Genomic DNA, 13,204 nt, shown 5'->3' with positions numbered 1-13,204 from the left:
ATACAAAAGACCAGAATTACTGGCCTGACAGAGACTGGAGAAACCCTGAGACTACGGCCCCCTGGACACACTTTCATCTCAGTAATGAAGTCATTCTCAAGGTTCACCTTCAGCCAAAGACTGGATAGGCCCATAAAACAAAACGAGACTAAAGGGGCACACCAGGCCAGAGGCAAGGAAAAGAAGGCAGAAGTGGACAAGAAAGCTGGTAATAGGGAACCCAAGGTCAAGAAGGGAGAGTGTTGACAATGTCATAAAACAATATGTGACTAACTGTTTAATGAGAAGCTAGTTTGTTCCGTAAACCTCCATCTAAAGTATGATTAAAAAGAAGAAAACAAAAAACCCCAGTTATTCCTTTTCTCATGACCACACTCTCCTAGTTCTCTCTTTTAATGTTTCCTTTTCTAATCTCCTACATATAAGCACTGCATCCTGGCTCTGTGGCTGCTCCCTTTGCTCAGAGGCACTTCTCTATTTGCTTCAGGAATGCTGATATTCTCCTGTCCCACCCCACCCCCAGTATACACATTCTTAGTTTAGTATATTTGTATATTTCTTTCCACTGATTCTCAAAGGAATCCGTTATCCCTCAAAATGAAGACACCCTGCTGGCTTGTACTCTCCTGGATGACTTCGTCTTGTTTCCATGGTTCCAAAAACTCTCTCTGTGCTGATGCTTCCCAATCTAAATCTCCAGCCCAGATTGCTCTTGAACTTCAGACACATATGCTCACAGTTACCTGGCAGCCTCTTACACCTGTCAGACTCAGTGTCTCCAAAGCCCAACTATGAACTGTATCAGGGCTGTGGCTAGCTCACCCGGTGCCTTTGAGTAGATTAGAAAAAAAGCACGCTCTTTCCAAAGTGCTTTACTTCCACTGGTGAAAAATTGTAATTGATATAAAAATGATCACGACCATGATTTGAATGGCACCCCCTTAGTTGTACACTATGTCAGGACCCTGACACACACCTCAAACCCGTAAGCAGTCTGCCACTCCTTGGATGCTCTTGCTTCACTAGTGGCCTCACTGTCCACCCAGTGTCCTCTTTCTCCTCTGCATCTAGTCACAAATCCTGCTGATCAACCTCCAAGGGTTATCTGGAACCTTCCTCCTTTCCATGCCCACACATGACTCAGGCCACCATCTTCTCTCCCTGTATGGATGCCACAGCCTCTAGTTTTGCCTCTTCATAGAGTGACCTGAGTTATCTCTGTAGGATGTCAAATTTTTGCTTACAACACTTCAGTTACCCCCCATTATCCCTGGAATGACCACTAACACCCTTCCTGATCTGGCTTGTGCTTATCTTTCTCTCTAGTCTCCTCTGACCCGCTCACTAGAGTCCCTGCAGACAGTTTGCCCTTCCTGAATGTTCATGCTTTCTCTTGACTCCATCCTTTGTGCATGCTGTTTGCTCCACCTGGAAATCATCCCTCTCATTCCCTGGCCCTTTACTGCCAATTTATCATGGCTCCGGTTTCAGCTTACACACCACTGCTTCCAGGCAGCCCTCTCTAATGCCCTGAGCCTGGGAACATACACTCTTATAGACCCACACAGTATCCAACACTGGTTTCTTTCACAGTACTTACCGCATGATGCTCTATGTGCCTGCTGACACACTCACCTCCCCACCTGCTTGAGAGGAGGGACTCTGTTTTACCCTTTGCTTTTTTTTCGTCAGTGCTTATGGTGCCTGGCACACAGTAAAGTGCTCTATAAGGGTTTTGAGCACAACTGAAGTCCATGGAAGGAGGTCATCTTATTTTACTAATCTTACCCTTGGGTTTCTTATTCACATAACTCAACCAGAACCTCCTTATTCTGCTGAAAGTGTAACCACCACTGACACAACAAAGCCATAGATATAAAAGAAGGGTAAGGCATCCTTTATTGAAAATAGCTTCTCCCTGAACCTGGTGCTGAACAAGCCCCCAAATGTGATAGGGCTGGCCTTCTAAGACCCCTGGGTTTAAAAGGACTTTTGCATTTATTGCAGATTATGGATTGAATTGTGTTCCCCCAAAATATGTTTTATAAACTCTAACCTCTATGCCCAAGGTTATAATACCATTTGGGAATGGGTTGCCTTTGTTATGTTAATGAGAGAGGATCAGTGTAGGATGTATCTTGAGTTAATCTCTTCTGAGTATAAGACATTAAACAAGCAAGCAAGGGAAGCAGAGATGGCAGAAGTGAGACATGAAGATTTGCCCAGGAGCAGAAATTCAAAGAGACAAGATTCTTCCTCCAGAGCTGACAGAGAGAGAAAGCCTTCCCCTAGAGCTGGTGCCCTGAATTTGAGTTTCTAGCCTCCTAAACTGTGAGAAAATAAATTTTTGTTTGTTAAAGCCATCCACCTGTGGTATTTCTGGTATAGCAGCACTAGATAACTAAGAAATACCACAGATGGATGGCTTTAAAGAACAGAAATTTATTTTCTCACAGTTTAGGAGGCTAGAAGCTCGAATTCAGGGCACCAGCTCTAGGGAAGGCTTTCTTCTGGTTTTTGGTAGATAACTAGGACATTGAGGCATTAAAACGTTTCTGTCTTAAAGGAGTCTCAATGTCAATTTCTGTTTCTCTCCTCTGTCTGTCTCTGTCTCTTTCTCTGTCTCTCTCTCCCAGGGTGAATTCTGAGTGTAATTCTAGGTGATAGACATGTGGAATCTTCAGGATGAACAAGAATGCTTCATTATGACCTTAGGGTCCTGGATTACCTTTATGTCTCATTCCTACCCCTAAATAATGGTACCTTACTCTTATGTGGAGCCCTCATGGCACAGTGTTTAAGAACTTGGCTGCTAACCAAAAGTTCAGCAATTTGAATCCACCAGCCACTCCTTGGAAACCCTGTAGGGTAGTTCTACTCTGTCCTGTAGGGTCACTATGAGTTAGGATCAACTCGATGGCAATGGGTTTGGAATTTTTTTGGTAACTCCTATGTAGTGCACACTGTGTGCCAGGCACTGTTCTAAGGACTTCACATATAATAACTCATTTAATCTTTATAAGAACTCTATGAGGTAATTACTATTATTATTATTCCCATTTCATAGGTGAGGAAACCGAGGCACAGAGAGGTTAAATAACTTGTTCAAGGTTACAAAGGATAATACATGATAGAACTGGGATTCAAACTCAGGCAGTTTGGCTTCAGAGTCTATGCTCTTAATTGTACACTATATTGCCTCCTAACCCTGAGAGTCAGCCCTCAGAACTTAAAAATCAACTGTAGACATCAGAGCTACTACTGTGTTGAGGATCCTAGTGTGAACATCAAGAATCCCATTGTGGATATCATTGTAGATATCCCATCGTGGATATCAAGAGCCCTGTTTTGTCCCCAGATGACAGCAAATGAAGAGGCTGAGGCCAGTGACCAGACACGCAAGCCCATGGCTGTGGGTTCTGGTTCTATCTCAGTGATGTGCTGAGCAGGCTCTTGCTAGTTCATGAGAGCTGGTTGCTAAATATTCAGTAATCTTGCATCCATTGTTGGACTGCTGTGACTTGAAATCACCCTGGTGGGAGTATTTACATCATGGAAATACTACAAATCAGGGATCATATCCCAACAGGGTCCCTGCTACAGGACCACAGTCTTGACTGGAAGAGCTTTTCTCTTTGCGCCTGCCTGGGCAGGGGGTGGGTGGGGGCTTTGTTGTATCTGCTTGAAGGCTGCCTTGGAAGACATGGACAGCCATCAGCAGGGCAGCCCAGACACCAAGGACTCCACATCCCATCCCCAACACCCCAAGGACCCCTCAACCTTGTCACCAGGGCATAATCCTGAGGCAGGCATTTTATACTGTCTCATAGTTTCCACAGTCACTAAAAGTGACTTGCTAACTCACCCTTTATTTGCGGACTTTTGTCCCCTCTCTCACCTCCCTGCCTCCCTCCCCCACTCATTGTTCTTGCGCCTCCCAAATAAACTAGTAATCACATTCTTTTCTGGAAGTTTGCCTCTGGGGCCCCATACTAAGGCCAGAGCTAGAAGGCGGGTCCCCCTGCTCTGCCAGCAAAGTGACCATGAAGTTGTAACTTCCTGACTCAGTGGCCTCAGCCCTTCCACCCAGAGGCCTCTTGCGCCTTGTTATAGATGCTTGATTCTGCTGGTTTGCTGGCCTGCCAGCAGGTTTCACCACGAGTGACCCTGCTGCCTCCCTGTGCTCCTACCTTCTCTGTCCTCCAGAGCTGACTATGACTTCCCTACCCAGCATTGCTGACGCTGGCCAGATGGCTGGGGAGAACCACTTTTCCAGGGAAGATGTGGTGGAATTTCCTTCAAAGAAAGGAGGGAGACAGCTCAATATCATCTTCCTAGCACTGGCTGGGCAGTGCTCAGCCCCAGTCCTAGAGCAGATAACCCAGGGGCTCCAGGAGACACCGGGAACTTTTGGAAGGAATTTACATGCCCACATGGGTACGACTGTGGGGCGCTTATCAGCATTAATAAACGTCTCTAGCAAAGTGTTTCAGGGAAGCCATAGGTTTGAACTGGTCTGCCTGGGGTCTGGCAGGGAACAGAGACCTTGAGCTGATATGTTAGAACCCAGCTATCCAGTTCATTCTCTAGATTGTTCAGACTGAGAACTAACACCTGTCCCTGGCTGCTGGAAGAGCTCAGCGCTAACCATGTTTTCCAGTCTCCAAAGGGCTAACAGGGGAGGCAAGAGGGAGATTGGTGGAGCCAGGACCTCAGGGCAGAGGCTGACCCTAGCCAGGCTGTGGGGGTGAGCAGGGTTTGCTCCTGCCCAACCCACCACACTCCGCCATCTATCCTGCATCCCTCCATCCCTCTGGAGCCCGAGTTCTTCATTTGTAGTGTGCATTTTATTAACCCTGTATTCGCTTTTTAACTTTACGAAAAAATTGTAGGCAGGAGTAAAATGATCTGCTGAAGGAATTTAAAAGCAAGTTTATTCAAATACACAGGTGATATTATTTCACATCCTGGGGAAAAGGAAAAGTGGCTACGAAGAGGGAAACAGACTGTACCCTATGGGCAGCAGAATGTCACATCTGATTCACTGTATGCATTTACTTCACTGCTGGTTAGCAGAAGTGTGATGGTATTTTGCTCATACCTCATTCCTTAGCTAGTGAGCTATAGAAGATAAAAGCTTACAATTGGCACCAGGGCTTTTGAAGACTTGTTGTGTTGGTCTAGGGACAGTTGAGTTGGTATGTGGGGTGCGAGACCACTGGGATGTGCATTTAGCAAAGGTGTGAAGAAGGGGAGGCTGGATATGTAATGGAACAACGATCAATCACCTCTGTCCCCCTTACTCCTTTTTCCTTTTAGTAGAAGCCATGACCCATTTTTATTACGCAACTCAACAGAATGACTCAAATGATGACGTTTCAGGCAGCAGACTGGGCTTGAGTGGTTGGGTGGGGGCAAACGCAGTTGTGCGGAGAAAGATTTTCTGGCAGACATTTTGGCTCCTCTATGAATCACTTTGTGCAAGCAACCAGCTACCGGCCCAAGATGTGGGCTGGACCTTGATTCTGTTGAATCAACCTTGACTCAAAGATATAAAAAAAAAAAAACAAAGATACAGTAGTTTTAATTTCCTGTGACTCACTAAGATAGTCCTATTGGGCAAGGTTTGTTCCTTAGGCCAAATATTTTAGCTCAAGCACTTGGATTTTGCTCATGAACACAGCAGGAAGAGGGTGACTAAGGTCATCAGACCTCCCTCTCTCTCAGTCACCAGTCATTCCAGGATTGCGTTTTGGAAAGTGTGGGCTCAGGTTTATTTTACTGGGTCCAAATTGGGGGGCAGATCTTACTGAGTTAGAACCATTGAGTAAGTCCAACAAGTATTCATGTGCAGGGGTTTCTCGTGTGGCAGGGCTGGTTGTACAGATGGGTGAGAGACGGTCTAGGCCAGTGCTCACCCTCCATGGATCCCCCGAGTGGCCCAAGTGTCTGCTCCCACCAAGGTCTGGAGGGATCCCCAGCATTTTGTTAACAATGATGATGTTTTTTATTGCATTTATAAATGTTCCCCAAGACTAGTACTCAAAAGGGTCCAGCTAATTAACCGGAGAAATAGTAATCACCTAGTTTCAGATTGCTGACTGTGTGCATCAGCCGGGAGGGTCAAAAGGGTCTGGTTTGCTCAACATTTCCTCAGTATGTCTGAACCTTGTGGTGATGAATCAGGTGCAGGCAGGGGTCAGGAGTAAGGGAATTCTGTGGCCGCTTTTGAAATCAGGTGTTGGTGGTGTGAGTGTGTGTAATAGGTGTAGGCGGTCCACACAGTCTTGTAGTTCAATTTTGAGTCTCTCCTTTGGGGACTTATTGTTGCAGGGATGTTGGGCATTGATCCTGGGTTCAGAGGCTAGCAGCATCTACCAGAAGTCATTTTTTAACGTATTCCAGCTTCAGGGAGTGTGTGAGATAGCGGGGAAGGCTCTCAGTCCTTTTGCAGCCAACCTGCTAGCTGAAGAATTTGGGGAGAATATATGCAAGGCAAATTCCACAAGAGGTCCATATTGGGTGGTGATTCTTGAGACGGTTCCCAGTGAAGTGGAGGCGGCAACAGAACTATAGGCTGCTTTGCCCAGAGATGGGCAAGGAGCTGATTAAAGAGGCATTGGGAAGTTTACCTTGCCTCCTAAAAGACTATCCTAACTACTTACAGTTTACTGAAATTCCATCAATAAAGCTTTAGTACTTTTAACTCAGCTGTTACTGGCAAATATCCCTGGTTTGGGCAATACAGCTAGTCTTAGTCTTCATTTACACTTTGTAAGAATGGGTTTACTTTTTAAGTCAGGGTAATTGAGGTATAATTTACATACAGCAAAAAAGTACATTTTTTAGGTGTGCAGTCTATGAGTTTAGACCAACCCATCTGGTCATGAAACCACCATCACAATCAAGATATAGAGCATTGCCAGCACCCATCCCCCACCTCAGCCCCTGTTGTTGTTGTTAGGTGCCATGGAGTCAGTTTCGACTCATAACAACCATACGCACAACAGAACAAAACACTGCCCTGTCCTCCGCCATCCTCACAATCGTCGCTATGCTTGAGCCCATTGTTGCAGCCACTGTGTCAATCCATCTTTTTGAGGGTCTTTTCTTTCACCCATTTCTGTCCCTTTGCCTTTTCCATAAGATCATAACAATGGAATCACACACTATGTAGCTTTGTGCAACTGGCTTCTGCCACTTAGAGTGATGCTTTGTTGAGTCACACATGTTGATGTGTCTATCAGTGGTTTGGTCCCTGTACTGCTGAGTGCCCTGTAGTACTGAGGTTTTGGTTTGTTTATTGTGAAGGAGCTTTTAAAAGCCTTCCTAGAGACAGAAGAGAGCTTCCTGCAGTGATTACCTGACTCCCCAGGTCCTGCTCCTTCCTTAACCTCTGCTACCTCACATCCTCTGACTAGAGGACTGTGGGTGTTCACAGGGGGACGGGGACAGGAGCGTGGATTCAGCCTGCACGCCGCATGGTTGTGGCCACATGGTTGTGCCTGGTTGCCTGTGCACCATTGTCAGGGGCAGCAGGGCTCTTTGCTGGCTGATGTAAACAAAGAGGATTTTATTGGAAGGAATTTCCATAGAGGAGACGGGCCAGGACAGCCCCAGGGGTCTATGCAGCAGGAATGGATGGGCCAATTCATTGGGGCACCAGGAACAAATTATCCCAACTGTGCCTGCTCTTGAGTCTCGCTCAATATAGAGTCCTGAGGAGACAAGGTCTGCTCAGCCCGCCTTAGGCTGGGGGCGGGGGGTGGATACTCCCAAAGCTGCACAGTACAAGGAAAAAGCTATGCTATCAAGGGAGGTTAGTGGGCAGCAGCCAAAGGTAGGGGCTTGGTGGTAACCCTCATTAGAGTGGGTCTACCTACAGGAGCAATACAACTCCATTTGATATTTTCCCTGGGCCTGACAGCTTAATTAAATAATACGGTTGATCTTTTCAGGGCTTTTCTCTAGTTATCCTTTTTCATTCCCACGGTGATTTTATTTTAGTATTAATATTATCATGTTATATTTGCACACACATGTATACATTGTTTACATGCCTTGAGTTCCTTGGCTGCATTTTTAGGTTATGTTGATACTGCAATCCTGAAAATCGCCTTTGGTGTCTTTGGGCTTCATTTAAATAAACAAATGAAGGACTGTTCTGATCTACCAGGGACTGAGCACTGTCCTGAGAACCACCATCAGAGTCAGGAAGACACCCTGGGTGCCTAGCTTATGATGAAACTCTTGAAAATAGCCTAACCTCTCAGCCTCAGCATTCCTGCCTGTGAAGTAAATGAGCTGGTGCTTGACATCTAGTTCTGAAACCTGGGATTGTGCATAAAATGTAAGCTGTCTAGAATACATTGGAGGAAAATGCTGTTGGGTGTATTTCAGAATTACAAGTGGTATGTATCCATTGTATGTTATTGGTCTCCACCGTATTTTGGTGTGTCTATGAGAGTTGGGAAACCCTGGTGGCGCAGTGGTTAAGTGCTACAGCAGCTAACCAAAGGATTGGCAGTTCAAATCTGCCAGGCACTCCTTGGAAACTCTATGGGGCAGTTCCACTCCGTCCTGTAGGGTCGCTATGAGTCGGAATCGACTTGACAGCAATGGGTTTGGGTATGGGTATTTTAATTATGTGCAATAATGTTATAATAAAACAATTTGATTCCAAATTGAGTTTAGAGAAAAGAAAAAACATTCATTAGCATGTCATCTTGGACATTTTATGAGAGTCTTCACAGGTGTGAATTGTGAGGGGAGGCATGTGAGAAGTGTTCCAGCCCAATCCCCTTGTCCTGCTGACGCTGAGAGGTCTACCTGAATTCTCCAAGCTCACCCAGTTGCTAGAGACACAGCTGAAATATAGACTCAGGTCTCTTAAGTTTTCAGTCTGAGTTTTTTTCTTAAATGGACCACGTCTATGATTTTGAGCCTTACCAGGCATTTGACTTACAGTGGGCAGAGCCAACCACGGGTTGAGAAATTTTTCAACCTTTTTTCTTAATGGTTAGGAATTGGTGATTAGAAACAACAAATAGACATCAAGAAGGTTGAGTAAGTATATTATTTTGGGCTCCAAGCAGATGTGATTAAAGTCTAAATTATGACAAGTGTTCTAAGTTAAACTTTTCTTGAAAACAGCAGCAAAGAGAGTCCAGAAGGGAAAGGGGACTGTGGTATTATGCTAATATTTACGTTCAGCTGTAGCTCAACCAACATGAAGGTTGATACAGTTCTCTCTTCCAGTGTGTGTATGAGTTGGCAGATGACAGGAACAACATTTGCTTCTAATCACCCATCCATCTTAATAATGCCGAACAGATACAGGGCAGAAACTTTTGCATAATAACCAGCATTTCATGACATTGGAATCTTTGCCAATTTGAAAGAGGACCTTGAATCCAGCGAGAGTTACGTTTTTATGTTTTTGATAACGATCTTCTTAGAAGATACTTATTAGGGCCGTTTGTTGACAACATTCTGAATTAACAAATTATGTTGTTAAAGCATAACAAAAGCTTAGTGGTTTCATTAGAGAACTATAAAGTTTGTTACTGAAGAGAGAAATATTGTGGTATTTGAAAGCAGGAAAGATTTACTGAAGGACTCTCCAGGGTCTTGTTTCTAGAGCTCAGACAAAGCTCAGCTAATGCGATCTAAAGAAAAAGAAGTAAAGCAGAGGAGCAAGATCATTGTACGTTCAATGCAAACAAAGTCCCTAAAACCAAAGAAAGTCATTGGTCATGGGGGTGCATTGAGTTGGATTTTTTTTTTTTTAAAGCTAAACAAGAAAGAAAAATTATTGTGAGACGTTCTACTACTTCCACATGTGAGAGAAAGGTCATTTCTGTCCTTTGGGGCCTGGGAAATTAGGACAGTTGCCCTGGGGAGTGTCCATCTGTTAGGGCCTGTCACCAGACAGCAGGGACCCCTAAGCCACACCCAGTCCTTCTGCAGACCTTCTCTGTAACTCACCTTTCCCACTCTGCTGAACTGAAAGTAGTGCCAGTCTCCACTGAGGAGGCCTGAGCATGAAGATGTCCTGCTCCTGCCTCTCCCAGACTAGGGGTGAAGTTTGCCTCTTCCAGAAAAGGACAATTATAGGGAGAGAGTGGAGAGGGAAGGGGAGTAAGTACTTAGTAATGAAAGCAACCACTTACCAGTATGGGACCATTGCAATAAAAGTAAATTGAGACAACTATCTGAGGAGTTCAACTAAGAGGCCAAAGTATGTTTTGGTCTGAATTACCCAGATAACTGTGTTTTAGTGGGAAGAACTCTGAACTTGGGATTGGAGTCTCTGGGCTCCACAGCTGGGTCTGCCTATAAGGAGCATGTAAACACCTCTGTGTGTCCCCAGTTTTCTCCTCCAAAAAATTAGGGTTTCTTACTTAGCTTGAAAGTGTGTGAATCTCTCAGAGAGTCAACGAATAAAATTGTCTATTTTCTGTGTGAACACACATATCCCAAGGCAGAAAAATGTCAACTTTGTGAAATCCTGTCTTAGTGGAGCCAGGGTGGGTATAGAGGCTTTCTCTTAGGGATGCTTCCAGGTCAGCAGGATCTACATGGGGAACCTAGAGGAACCATCTTGATCTGCTATGGGTGGGACTTCTCTGGATTTCAATTTTAATTTTTTCTTTTGAGAATTCATGTGCGATCAAACCAGACTCACAGTTCTAGAAGGAACCCTTAGTTGGGTTCCTTATGCATAAAATAAGGAAGCTGGGTTGAATTATCTGCTGTGATGGGAGTCGCCCCCTTGCCCTGCCCCACACAGGCGCGGGTGGAGTGTGGTTGTCCTTGCGCTGAGTTCAGGGCACGTAGAAGACTGATGTAGGAGACTGATCAGAACGTGCAGGGTAACTGCACAGGGGCGTTTTCAACGCGCAAAGGCTTCTGACCTAAAGGCTGCAGCTGAGGAAGCCTGTGGGACACCCCAGGAGGTCCCGACACGTACCAGCTGCGGCAGGGTGGAGGCCATGGGTTTTTCATCCGCGTCTGTCCACCCGGCCTGTAGCGTTCCTCGAGGGAATGTGGGGACAGGGACCCACAGAGCTGACAGGCCAGGAGTGCTCTTTGAAAACTGACCCTGGCGACCTCGCCCAGCATTCCTGGCCTGGACAAGCTCCAGGCAGGCCCGACAGGTGTCAAAGGGCGTTTCCCAAACCAAACAGACCCCTGCTCCCACGGCCGAAGGTCAGCCGGGCGCCCCGCCGCCGGTGTTTGCACAGGTGGGCCGAGGCCTCGGCGGCCGGAGCGGGCGGCGGCCGCGGGGCAGGCGGCCAGGCCGGGCCCAAGGAGTCCAGCTTTCCCGGAGGAGGCGGGAAGAAGCCGTCCTGGCGGGCCCCGAGAGGGCACTGAGCAGAGGCTGGAGGCGGGATCCTGAGATCCTGGGGCCTCAGCTGGATGCCAGTACGACTGAGGATCGTCCCGCAGACCGCGCTCCCGCCCCGCGCGGTATCTCAAGAAGTGCTGGGGCCACGCACGCGTGGGTTTTCGGGCGTTCAACTTGCCCCTTCACTTGAAACTGGGAGAGGCTGGAGCTGCCCGGGAGGGTTAGGAAGGGGGCGACAGTGCCGCAGGACCCTCCATTGCCCTCCCCAAGGACCACTGAGCGGGGTCTGCCTTTAGGTCTTGGGAGTAGGAGCTTGGAACTGGTCATCGGCCAGGACCGAGTATATGAGTGGAGAGGCCCTCATGAGAGAACAATGAAAAGGGCGCCAGGTGCATGCTGACTCTGACAGCTCTCTAGAAAACAGTACCGGAGACCAGAGGCCAGGGAGGTCACCCCCGTCAGGCAGACTCTGGGCCTTTCATTAGGAAGGAAGGACTTTTTTGAGGGGGAGGTAGCTGTGAATTTAAAACACCTTCCCATCTTTAATATCGCTGTTTTTGTACTCTTTAAAATAAATCGACAGTGGATTTTAAATCTACATTTGCAGAGCTGTCTTCATGCATCAACATAGAAATGAAAATAATGGTTTTACTAGAATAATTTACAAGTAGGCAGCACCTTGCCTCTGGAGGCAAGTGGTCTCCTGGGATCTGAGGTGGCCTTCAGTTACTTTTTGCTCTTTCTTCCATTAGCACCAAAAGACACTATCCTGAAATAAAATCCACTTTCCATTCCCACCTCCTAGTATATGGATTCCAAATCATTCTCCAGCCTTGGATAAGTTAGGGCCTCTCCGAGAACAGCAGTGATGACATTGGGCTTGAATTCCTAGCCTCTGAACTCCCTGTCATTTGTCTTACTCTTTAGACTATTACAATCCATAAATTGTTGGAGCAACGCTGCCTCTGAGTGTACTGAGAAACAGGTGTTTACATTGCGTCCTGGTACTTCCACAGTAAACTTTTCCCTACATTTTTTAATATGGAAAACTGTCTGCCCCCATCTGCAGGTGGTGTTTTCTCTTCAAACTATGAATAAAATAGGCCCAGCACCCCCACCCCTCATCGGATGTAGGGGTGAGCTACACTACTACTGATTGGTTCACTCCCAAGTGAACTTTTGCAGTCCTAAAAATGTGGATGGTTTTGTTTTGACAAAAACACTGACACCTTCAGTGTGTTAGGATAATCTTATTCCATGATTCAGTTCACAGATTTTTAGGTCTGAAATCACAACCAATTTATACGTCTGCCTGACTATAAGCTTGTTAATAGCTCAACTTCTCTGGCAAGGGCTTCTTTGGGGTGAGAGGACACACCTAGTCATTTCCTCCAGCAACTCTTCAGTGAATTCTTATAGAGGTGACTGGTTTCAGGTTTAAGAAATTGTATCAATGAAAGTCCCACTTGGTAGATTTGCACAGTAATACGTACAATAAGGAAACCTGCAGGCCACTTTTACCTTTATTGGATTATTCAGGAAAATATTCTGTTCCCCCTCAGGAAGTTTCTTGCGACCCAACAGTAAGCCATTTTGTGGTATAAAAATTCTTCCCCTCTAGCCCATCATCACAAAGTGCTGAAGTCAGTTGGGAAATTTATTTAAAAATAAGCGCTATGCCTGGGTTCCACAAGATTTATAAATGAATATATATACAGACAAAATAATATTAAAAATAAAAATCACACTTGCTTTTCCGTGGCGGTGGTCCTGGCATCCCACACACATAGTTAATTTTTGTTTTAAAGACACACTTGGCCCCCCAAAAACCCAGGAGACCACAATTAGAGATCA

Source organism: Loxodonta africana, chromosome 1, assembly GCF_030014295.1.
Source record: "Loxodonta africana isolate mLoxAfr1 chromosome 1, mLoxAfr1.hap2, whole genome shotgun sequence".
In the NCBI taxonomy this organism is placed as follows: domain Eukaryota; kingdom Metazoa; phylum Chordata; class Mammalia; order Proboscidea; family Elephantidae; genus Loxodonta; species Loxodonta africana.
Note: the sequence above shows the minus strand (reverse complement) of the source record.